Genomic DNA, 12,944 nt, shown 5'->3' on the forward strand with positions numbered 1-12,944 from the left:
TCTTCTGTTGGTGCTCTCTCCCTTATTCTTCAGCTTCTTGTTTAACCTTTTTTGTTCTGTTCAAATGTCAAAGGGAAGTTCAAAACCCCTAAAAGGATTTTTCTCCTTTAGGTTGTCTTCCACGTCGAGAAATTGGCTAAATTTGTCTAGCTTCTTTCTCGCCTCTCGTTCCTTTTTAAGGATGAAGGCCGGAGAACTTTCCGAGCAAAGAAAAGGTTTAGTCGAAACAGTTGCGTGCGATACTATTTGTTACACATATATGGACGTCGCTTCTAATATTTGAACATGGAATGTTAGGTTATTCTTTTACACGACAAGCATGTGTCCGTAGTTTTTATAACAAATTATCATATAGTCTACTCTAGGTAATGGGATTAATTTAGAAACGTGAGCCCATTTTGTCCATCTATATGTCGACGACTGTATTGAAGGCATGTATGCCCTAATCTTTTGCCTCGAATGGAAATTTTTGTGAAAGTCTTCACGAGTAGAATAACCAGGTTAGGTAGCGCTCGGCTGTTGGATGATGCAATCTAGGGCTTAAACAAGTTTTGGACGGTGGGATGCGATTGGTTCCTTTCCTTTGATGGCGTGTCATAAATCCTTTGACGAGCATGCTTCCTCTTTGTATTCTAGAGAAATTTTTTCCTTATTGTGCACATGCTTGCTGAGGCAATATGGAAGGTATCTATGACCAAAAAAAAAAAAAAATGCGTCAGGTATCTACTCCACATTATGGCGACAAAGTGGTGGAACTTTTGTCCTTAATGGATTTTTTTGCGTTACACTTGAGAGAAAGTCTGGGAGGGTCGGAAATGCAAAATTTTTTTATGGTGAAAGCTTAAAATGAGTAATCAAAGCATGTGTCGCCCGTATAAACAAAAAGGTTTATAGTAAAATCGTCTATTATAAATGAAGTCTTGCTCGAATTGCGAGGACATCTAAGATAAGTTAGTTGGTGTTAAGGAATTTTGAAGAAGACAGATAGAAAAAAAGCGAGTATGGTGTTGGCTTTTAGTGTGTGATCGCTTTCCTGAAGTCAATCGTTGCTCCCACTACAACACATTTTGGGAACTTGAGTTGAATATTTATTGGCAAATGGATTATTTGCCTTTGGAAGTGAATAAAACTATTATATGCATGCCCTCGCAATATATTTCATTTGCCTCTATATGATGAGTAATTTTAATTAGGAAATGTATGGTCTTTCAAAACACCATATTTTTGTGACTATTTTATTGCCATTACAGGAACAGTATCAAAATCGAAAAAGGATATGCCTCTAGATAATATAAGATCAGTTTGATGGCTTCTTTAAAAGATCTTTTAAAATAACTGATTTCAAACTATTAATCACTAAATTACCCAATAACTTGTGTTGTTTTTTTTAGGGTGACATTGTATCTGTTCATTGAATTAAATGGCTTGGATGAAAACTCACTTCTCATGGAGATAATAAAGAATTTGATTACCGTTTGGCCTTTTCGAATAAAACCTAAGCAATCTTTTCCACTGATGAGTGCTGACGCGATAGTTTCCACACGAAAATGAAGCAAAAATGTGATTGGGCCAACTGGCCCATGAAGAACTGGGCCTTCAGTCCAAAACAATTCTAGTCTAAACTATCTGCCAAACTGCTTGCACAAACGGCTCATCCTTATAGATAAACAGTATAAGTAATCTCTTTTCAACCTTCCTTAGTACAAGGCAAATGTTAATTGCACGTCAATCAGTCGCTGAGTCAGAGATGTCGATTGAGTTCTTAACTTGGTCGAACATTTTTCTACCAATTTTGTGCTCGGAATTGGCCGAAAATAATCAGGAAAATGTAAAGGAACCGCTATCTTTATACATTGAAATCATAGGTGCTAAATTGAAATACACCTAAAAACTTTATGTTATGTTTTATAATGTTAATTCCAATATTTTATCTTCACGTAGTACAGTAAGATTGTGGATATATAATTGACAAATTTTAATACAATAGGTACAAAAGTCCTCGGGCCGACTGGATGAAGTAGCCCTTCCTGGCGCAAACCTCGAATGAATTCTTGGTTAAACCTAATCCTCTGGTCCAAGATAGTTGACGTACCATCTATGCTTAACTAGGTAGCAATCTTTTAGTTACATAAATCTTATGTGTATGTCTATTTAGTAGTTTTTTTTTTTTTTAAACGTAAAAACTAGTTTTCATTTTTCTTTATAATAAATCCAGATAATATGACAAATAAGTGTCCGAACATAAGATGTATCATAAAGTCCAAAGAGGTTTAGAAAAGCTAATTACATGGCAGAGCCTCAATTTGATGGGCTTTAATGACCTAATTCACAACTTGATTGGCCTCTCTTACACGATGGACAACCTACATGTCTTTAAAATTGCTCAACAAAGCTTTGCACTTGGAGATAAGAGGAAGCATGTCGCATGGTGGCTTATTGTGATATGTGTTGAAGCTCATCAAAGACAAGCTATCTAACTCTGGAGTTACGAGTTCAGTTCGTTCACTTAAATTTTGTAGCATTTAAACTTATTATTACCCCTCTAACTAGAAAAATAAAATAAAATAAAAGCAAATACACGGCTTATAATGCGCTTAGGTACGTTTTAACCAAACTATGTTCATGTCTTAGACACATCTACTTAACAAGCTTGCATGCAATTAGATATACCTAAATACGGCTGATTACTCTTTTATAAATATTCATACATGTTCGAGTTTCAAACTCATGACATGATTACTAAACATGTCATGTTCGATACTTGAGTATTGGAATGAAAAAAATTACAAAATGTGACAATTATGACATAGAAATACGTATTTATGTACTCAAACGCTCAAACCTGACTTCGCCATTGAATTTTCCCACAAATTCTCATATGCGATAAAAGATCATGAAGATTATTCGTTCGTTTTACAAGGGCCTGCCGACTCACTCTTTACTCCATCTTCGAAATTTCCCACGAAATCTATCCTTTTCTTTTTGGCCTTCGCTCTCCGTCCCTATTATCAATCGAAGTTCTTGTCCCATCTCATTTGTCTTTCTCACAGCACCTCAAAAATTCAGTCATAAAGTCTCCCAAACTTCCCATCTTAGCTTTGTGTTTGACACCAGATGATCATGGCCAAAGTTCTCCGCTCCATACTCTTCTCCTCAATCATCCTTCTGGCCTCGACGCCGGCTCCTTCTTCTTCGCAATTGCCACCAGCCCCGTTGTCCATGGTGGAACCGCTGGGAACGACGCCGCCGGTCCTGTTATCTGCGGAGGAACCGCTGGGATCGACGCCGCCGGCCCAGTTATCCGCGGCGGAACCGCTGAGATCGACCACACAAACCCCACTGGCTCCGTCACCAGGGGCACTTTCCGGCGTTGGGTTTGCGGAAAGGGTGACAGCCTCGGAGTTCGATGAGCGAGATGTGGAGACGATTGGCTTCTTAACCGGATTCGACGGGAAGCAAAAGGCGGGGGCGGCGCTGATGTTGTTGGGCGGGTCTGGCCTTTTGGTTTATGGAGGGTGGGTGTTGCGCGAGAAAGTTAGGCCAGGGAGCCCAAGGAGGAGGAGGAGGTTCGGGTCTCTTGGTCAGCCAAGAAAGTTTTGGATGGGATAGAGTATGGTATTTATCATTAAAATTCCTCAATTACATTAGTAAGTTTGGTATGGCATATATATATATATATATATATCATATAGTTTTTTGAGTTCCTTAGGGCTTTTTATTTTCTTTGGTCTGCGACTGAGATGCGATTAGAATTGTTCGTATACTTAAAGCATAATTAATGGCTCTTGACGAGCGTTTTAGGGGGCACTCTTTTAACATTTTCCTATTTGGGAGTTCTCTATATGGCTTTTTTCTGATATTCTTTTTCGGTTCCTTATGCTCCTAATCACCGATCATCAACTATTGTAATATTTTGTTTGTCATGTTTATTATTTTTATTTTTCATTTCTTATTGCTTCACGTGGATCTTGGTTGGGATGATATTGTTGTTCATAGTTCAATTTCAATTTACCTTGTTATCGTAATAGTCTATGCTTAGAAAAATAGAAAAAATTATCTAAAAAGTCCTAAACTTGTTGGACAGTGATTAATTTAGTTCTAATTATTTTAATTGTGCCAATATAGTTTTAAACATTTTGATGATTTGCCAATTTAATCATAAATTTTTGTCGTTTGTTAATGTGGTCATTCCTATCAATTATCCAAATAATAGTTTTAGGACTGAATTGGCAAATTTTCAAAGGACTATGAGTACATTGGCAAATATTCAAGATGTTTAAGACTAAATTGACAAATTGAAATGTTTAGATCATCAAAATCTTTAGGATTGTATTGACGCAATTGAAAAGTTTATGACTAAATTGACCGTTATACAATAGGTTTAGGATTTTTTAGACAATTACCCTATGAAAATAGTCCAATTTTACATATATTAGTTTTTTAGAAATACTGTAGGAGACACATAGAAATGATACATTTATATGAAAAACACGGGAAAAAAACAAGGCTTGCATTGTTTTGCTATCATGAGTACACCGTTTTGATGTAAGGGTGCATCCTTAAGATCGTATGTAGAGGTGGAATTTATTGAGGTGCACAAAGATTAGCTTGGACATTACTTGATAGTTAAATATGAATAATAGAAAAAGAAGAATAATCTCCGGTCCAAGGCGCAATTGAGGTGGCTTGGTTACGTTTATGAAAACAACTATTTTGTTTTCCAAAGCAGAAGAAATTCTCATCTAAAAACCGTTTAATAAAAAGAAAAACCCTAGAAGATAATCTTCTTTTTACCGAATGGGTAGCTTCTCTCTACCACCTAGGTAGCTATGGTTTCTTCCTCAACCTTAAACCCTAATCCACCCCCCACCAAAACTCTCAACCCCCAAACATGAGTTGATTCCCCCATCTGTTGATTCTTCTTTTCCTCACACTTGGCCTTCTTTCCCGTATTGCAGCTCCTCCGTCAAACCCTAAATTCTAGATCTCGGTACCATCTCTTTGTCCATGGTTGCCATCTCCCTTTTGACTATCCTCTACACAAACCCATGATCCCAACTCTCACCCAACTCTCATCTTGGGTCTTCACTTCCCAACGTGCCGAACCATATTCCATCTCCCTCCCCAATGCCATGAATGTTTGCTTGTTTCTAGTACAAATCCCATCTATAGTCCTGATCCCTGTAGATTCAATTGTGTCTATCACAATTTATCTCAAGAGCTCCCTTCAATCATCGAGAAGATGCAACGCAAAACTTCAACTTGTATGAAGCGATCCGGTCCAGTCTTTGAGGAGGTGGACAGCTAATGTTTTTATTAGCAAAGTCTTCTTCTCTTCTTGGTAGTCTTCTAATTTCAGTTCTAGCAGATTAGTCTATGAGGTTTGTCACTCTTTTAATCCCTTTTAGCCCTACATCATCGAAATTTAGAGATGGATAGTGAGTACAATAAGAATAGAAGACTTGCGGCACTTTGTAGAAGCCTTGGCAATTTATGGTCTGAAGATGATATTGTGGATGTTAAAGAATGTATTTCTAAAGAGAAATTGAAAGAATGTAGGCTAACTTTATTTGGAAAGCTTTATTATAAGCTAAATGTGAACTTTCATACTTTCCTAAACACGATGAAAAGGGCATGGAAAAATGAAAATGTTGCACGCACCCTATTAGAGTCTGGATTTTTCTCATTTTCTTTTAGCTTAGAAGTTGAAAAACAAAATGTTCTAGATTTTGGGTCATGGTAATTTTCCAACAATCTTTTAGTCTTATAGCAATATGAACTAGATATTCTTGAAGTTTGTTATGAGTGCACTCATTATGCCTTTTGGGTGCATTTTTATGGCCTCATGTTTGGAAGAGTAACTACTGAAGTAGTGAATGAATTAGCATTTAAACTTGGAGATGTACTAGAAGTGAAATTAGAAGTCAACGGAAACATAACTTATAAGGTAGACAAAGAAAGAGTAAATCTGAACCTAGCTATCCCACTTAAGATTGGTGTGATTATCGAGGATTTGGGTAGAATTCAAATGTGAAAGACTTCCGCATTATTGTTATTCTTGTGGAAGAATTAGGTACTATGCCACCTTCTACAAAGAGATACTGTAAAAAGAATTTGCACTTGAGGAGAATTTGCCAAGCTAATTTGGGCAGTGGCTAAAAGCGGAAGTGCAAGAACTTAATTTGTATGGGAAAATTTTCTATGGTAAACAAGTTATTATTCAAGAAGAAGGTAATATGGTGCCGGAGACCCCTATTTCTTCTAAACTTCAGGAAACTAAGAAGCTGAATGAGAAAAATAAGGAGACAAAATTCTGCCCATCTATGGACAATAGCATGAGGATGAGGAATCTTCGTTGAAGGGCAACCATTTTACCTCTTCCTTAGCCCTAATGATTATAGAAGACAAAGGAACACAAAAGAGAGGAAGTAGTTGCCTAGATGATGAATCTACTTTGGTGCTCTATAAAGAGCAACTGAGGGACTCAGAAACTAATATATTAGAAATACTAGAAGCTGAACAGGGGCTAGTAATGTGCAAAACCAGAGGCACCAAGCTTCTCTCAACCAAGAAAGGGAAGAGGTTTTGTTCGTATAAAGTTCAATCTTCAAAGGCATTATTAATTGATAAAACTCAGCTTGTGGAGACCCCTACTGTAGTGGTAGAGAAGTCAACTCAATGGACTTTGGTGGCTAGCCCTAATAAGCCACCGCATTATCCATGAAGTTTTTAAGTTGGAATTGTCAGGGGTTATAACAACCCTTTACAATTCAAGTTTTGAGAGTCCTACTGACTCAGGAAAGGTCTAGTATCGTGTTTTTAATGGAAACTAAAAATAAAAAATAAGTGGTGCAACATTTAAGAAGGTAGCTAAATTTTCAGAGTAGTTTCTTGGTAAATCCAAAGGGGATTATGGGGGGCTTGGCCATTTTTTAGGATGATCAAGTAACATTACTGATTGAGTCATATTCAAATATTTTTATTAATGTTCCATGCCAACTTCAAGAGAGTACACAGCTTATGAGAATTAAATTTTTGCATGCCCTTAATGAGTTCAAAGAAAGAGTTATGTTATGGGAGGATATTCATAGAGCGAGTGTTACAAATCATCTACCCTAGATATGCATGAGTGATTTTAATGATACATTGTATCATTGAGAGAAAGTGGGTAGAAGGATGGCAGAACATTACCATCTTATAGCTTTTAGAGATTTTTTGCATGCTTGCTCCTTAATAGATTTGGAATGTAAGGGATTCGCGTTTACTTGGGCAAACAATAGAGGAAGAGATGCCTTTGTTAAGAAAAGACTAGATAGATCATTATATACAATGGAGTGGAGAATAACCTATATAAATGTGGAATGCCTAGTCTTGCCAATCATTGATTTCAATTATAGTCCACTTATTCTGTCATTATCCCTAAAGATTAAATGTAGGAGAAGAGAGTTTAGATATGAAGCTTTCTCATCGGAGGATAATGAATGTGCGCATATAGTGAAGAGAATTTGGTCTTCAACAGATTCTAAAAGGATGAACATTGTGGAAAAACTACATTTAGTGGTACAACAATTGGCTAAATGGAGTTAAAATAGATTCTCCAATGCATAAAAGAGAATATCTTGGTTGAGAAATGAACTTCAAGCATTTATGAATAGTCTTGAAGTGCATAATGATAATAAGAAAGTATAGAAGATAAACCAAGAAATCGAGTTTCTATGGCGGTAAGAGGAGATGTATTGGAGAATGCAATTTAGAATTAGCTTGCTTAAATATGGTGATAGAATGCAGAATTTTTTCCTATAACAACTATACAAACAAGAACTTGAAACAGAATTACCATGCTAAAGAATACAGAAAGGGATTGGATGAGAGATGAACGGAATCTTAAGAAGATGACAATGAATTATTTCAAAAATTTTTACAAGTCAGTGGCGTACGGAAACTTTCAGCCTATCTTCGATCAATTTCCATACTTGGTTGATGCAATTATGAATCAAAAGCTGATATAACTGTCATTTTATAGGTAATCACAACACATCAATTGGGAGCTACCAAGGCTCTTGAGCAGGATGGATTAAATGGATTGTTCTTTCAACATCATTGGTAGGATGTATATCAGGATATTTTGAGGGAGGCATAGAAATTCTTTGACACTGGATACTTAAATCCTGATAAGAACATAACCTTAATCACTCTCATCCCTAAGACCCCAAACCCAAAAAAGCTAGAACAATTTCGCCCTATAAGTACATGTTTGGTAACCATCTCAACAGTGCTTGATTCTGATTTTTTGTTTCCAAGAGTAGTTTGGGAATAGAATCGGGTTTGGTAAAATTTTTGTTCTCGGGAACAAATTTCTATTTTTTTGTTCCTGGAATTAGATTTGGAATAGAATCAAGATTAAAAAAAAAAGTTGATTCTTGTTTCAGGAACAAATCTAAGAACTAAAACCAACTCCTCTTCTTTTTTTCATTGACCGCCATCCTGCGGTTGCTGTCTGTTGTCATTAGTCGTCCACCATCGCCGGCAACCGGTCTGATGAGCTTGCCGGAGGCTCCCTAGGCCATTGGTGGCCAAGCGGGCCTTGCCTAGCCCCAGCGAGGCTCGCTCAGCCCTGCCGGCGGCTAGGCAGGCCTCGCCTAGCCTCGATGAGGCTAGCCTGGCCGTTAGCAAGGCTTGGCCTTGCCAGATCTAGCGAGGCCGAGCCTCGGCAGGGCTAGGCAAGGGTTGGGTGAGCCTCGCCCAGCTGTCGGCGAGACTTAGCCGACGAGGACCGGCCTCGCTGAGGGTTGACAACGCTTCGGTGAGGTCGCCGGCCCTCATCTGGCCGGTTGTTGGTCTGGTGATCAGCCTGAAGAGGAAGAAGAATAAGAGAAAAAAAAAAAAAAAAAAAGAAAAAGAAAGGAAAAAAAAAAAAAAAAAAAGAAAAAAAAAGAAAAAAAAAAAAGAAAAGTATAAAAATTATATAAAAATTAAAAGAAATTGATTTGGAACAGAATGAATGAGCACAGTACCAAACACAATTCTATTTTAGAATTATAAATTTTGGACAGTTACCAAATGGCTTAAAATGCTTAGAATATGTTCCTGGGAACAAAATAAAAAAGAATAATTTCTAATCAGAATCTACTCCCGAGAACAGAATTGTTACCAAACGCGCCCTAAGCCTACGTAACTTTGTTTACAAATCATCTCCAAGATACTAACAAATGGGCTGAAACTATTGCTACCAAATCTAATTGCAGCAGAACAAACCGCGTTTGTGGATGGCAGACAAATTCATGATAATACCTTGATCATGCAGGAGGTTCTTCATAGATTGAGAACATGAGAGAGAAAAAGAAAGTTTCAAGTTGTTTTGAAGTTAGATACGCAGAAGGCTTATGATATAATAGAGTGAGATTTTCTTCGAGAGTGCTTGATCAAGATAGGTTTATGTGAAAAGTGGGTGCATTGGGTAATGCAATGTGCTTCAATGGTATCTTTTAGTACCAAATTCAATGGGGAACCTATGTCATTCTTTGAGTCAACACAAGGTATTCGCCAATGCGACCCACTATCTCCTTATTTCTTCATTCTAGAGGCAAATGTACCCTCTCACTTGATGAAGCAAGCTTTTAGCAAGTACAATTCGAGGAATTAAACTGAATAGCAATTGCTCTACTCTCTCACATCTATTATTTGTGGATGACTTTGTTTCCTTCCTAGATGATACTATAGTGGAATGTCAAAATCTAGTAGCTATCTTATATCAATACTATTTTGCATCAGGCCATGCTATAAATATAAACAAATCAGAAATAAATTTCAATAAAGGCTGTCTAGAAAGTTTGAGGATAAATATGACTTTGGAGTTGAGAGTTCCGAAAATCGATAAAACTGGAAAATATCTAGGAATTCCTTTGGATTGGGGTGCCTTGAAGAAAGAAATATTTGTCTGGATCCTTGTTAGAGTTAATATGAAATTAGAAAGTTGAAAGGGTAATTTATTGTCAAAAACAGGGAAGGAAATATTGATAAAGGCAATGGTGTAGGCGCTTCCTTAGTATGCGATTTCCATTTTTAGAATCTTAGTTTCAATTTGCAAATCCATTGAGAAGAAAATAGCCAACTTCTAGTGGAATAATAGCGACAAAACAACCGGTTTACACTAGAGAAAATGGGAAGTTTTAAAGCTTAGAAATGATGAAGAGTGTTGGCTCCAAAGATCTATTAGCATTTAACAAAGCTATGTTAGGGAAACAAGTGTGGCGAATTTCCCAGCATCTTGAGACTCTTTAGAGTCAAGTTATGAATGGATTCTATTTTCTACAATATGAGTTTTGGCAAGTCAGAAAAGGTTATTGTCCTTTGTGGGGTTGGCAAAGCCTTATAGTAGGAAGATATGCTATATCCCCTCAAGTAATATGGGCGGTTATAAATGGTAAGAATTTTTTTATTAGAGAAGATAAATGGTTAAAGAATGGACCTATTGGTGGTTTGACGATAAGGAGTGAGCCATTTAAAGTAGCTAACTTAATAGATATGGAGGTGGCAAAATGGAATGAATCTCTGTCAAAAATCATGTTTGATGATCAGAGAGTAATAGAAATTCTTGCTATCCTTATAGGCCTCCCGACTACAGAGGATAAGCTAGCTTGGATACTTTAGCATTAAAGATTCAGCAGCTAGCTCACACACAACAAAACCAACATCATCCTACTAGGCCAAACTAGAATAGTGGAAATATATTTGGCAATCAGGAACAACCCCTAAAGTCAAAATTTTCCCACGAAATGCATGCCAAAATGCCCTAGCTACACTAGACAACTTTATAGGAGAAAGATCGTACCTGAGCCCGTGTGCCCTATATGTAAATAGGAAGTGGAAACGATCATGCATACTTTGTAGCTCTATCCTTAGACACCTAGATGTCACGTGAGGATCCCTTGCAAATCAGCATAACAAGAATGGGATTAACTTGGTTTGATGAGTGGCAATTAAATTGAATGAAGACCCACGAAGCTCACAGAAGTTCGACTTGATTGTAACGACCTTTTGGTGCATCTGGAAGGACTGAAACCACTCCACCTTCAAGAGATAGCACCTGAACCAACAACAAACGGTGCATAGAGTCATGGCTTTACAAGAAAATTTTGCGACTTTGAATGGGAAATCAAAAGGAAAGGCGAGATGCAAAGACTCACCCCAGAAATGGTGACCTCCGAACCCTAGAATTTTGAAGATCGACATTGATGCCTATTTTGCAGGTACCATTGAAGCTTCCTTGCAGCCACCATGAACATAGGAGCGATCACTTGTGTTTGTCGAGATTCCTTTAATAGATTGATTGACAGCTTCTCTAAACTGGTGGAAGCCAACTCGGCAGAACAAGTGAGAGCCTTGGTGCTCGTCGAAACCCTGGCTTTCCTCTTTCCTAGATCTAACCCAAGGATGCAAGTGGAATCTCATTGTAGCGAACTTGTGAGAAGTGTTCTCACTTCTAACTTGCTAAACTGGGAAGTACAACCACTAGTGGACTGGGCGAAAACCATGTTGAACAAATATTCGGGCCTCACTTTGGCCCATTGCTGCAGAGAAACAAATAAAATAGCATATTGGCTAGCCAAAGCCTAGTGGATGAAGAGTCTATCTAGTAATTGGGTCGCCAATCCCCCTCTTGCTCTTTTTGACTTATTATGTTCGGATGCTCTTTATGTGTATTCAACGAACTTGGTTAAGTAATTAATATTAATTGTTATGTATATAAGCGATTATTTTAAATAAAAGCCAATGTTTTAAAAGTAGCCATTTGTGCTTTTCATGATCGCGAAAGCAATTTTTAGTTTATTTAGTTTAAACTTAATGGAGATAAGTTCTTTAGGCCGAAGCATTATGCTATTTCAGAACCAGTATTTTCTTCTTTTTTGCCATAAAATAAATAAAAGCTATTGGTACTTAAATTTTTGTTGTGCGGGATAAAATAACAAATTCAAATCATAGTTGCATATCATTATCAGTCGTAGCGGTCCCTCTCATATAACGTAATAAGATTTATTAATGCATTTGACATTTTTGTTCAATTTTTGATAATTATAATTTGCTTATGTCTAATGTACATTAATGGTATATTTTCAAATTGGGCTACTTACGACTAAATCATTAGGCAACATATTTAAAACATTTAGTTAGTACTTAGATATGACAACCATATGTATTAATAAAAATGATGTTAACCAAAGCTTATTATTTGAATATTTGGCATTACCAAACATTGTTTTTCATTGAGAAATGTTTAATAAACTAAAAGTAAGTTAAACGATGTCATGATTTTTAGATTAAAAAATCAATCGAAACCACACCTAATAAATGACGTAAGTGTAATTATATTTTTGGGCATATAGAGAGTGATCTATAAATAAATTTATGATGAGTATCCTTATCACATTATAGTTAAGTAACGAATTATTGATCTTTCTCATGTAATGATGTAAGTGGGTTTGAATTCACTCTTTTAGGTTTAATTCGATGATATAATTAATCTATATAATCTATACTGTTATTATATAAATAAAAAAGTGTTTTCTATTTTTATGGGACATCTATTGGTTTTTGGTTTCTCAAATATCCTAATTTTATATATTTTACAAATATCACATTCATGGAAAAATGTGTGAATTTATCATATTATGTTATCACTCCCGTTACAAAATTTGAATTCTATAATTTCTTTATAATAAAAGCCCTTTGAAAAAAATTTCGAACCTCTAAACAATTTTCTCTTTCCATATACGTGTATAATTTCAACGTTTCATTATGTGTTTTTCTGAATTTCCTTGATTCAAATATTTCTCAATAGTGTGATTTTACGTAATTTTGAAATGTCTCTTTCTTGGATGAACACAATAAGTGCGTGTCTTCGTTGCTATATTTTAAAAGACATCAGAGAGCTCACATTAATTAAA

Source organism: Eucalyptus grandis, chromosome 10, assembly GCF_016545825.1.
Source record: "Eucalyptus grandis isolate ANBG69807.140 chromosome 10, ASM1654582v1, whole genome shotgun sequence".
Lineage (NCBI taxonomy): Eukaryota > Viridiplantae > Streptophyta > Magnoliopsida > Myrtales > Myrtaceae > Eucalyptus > Eucalyptus grandis.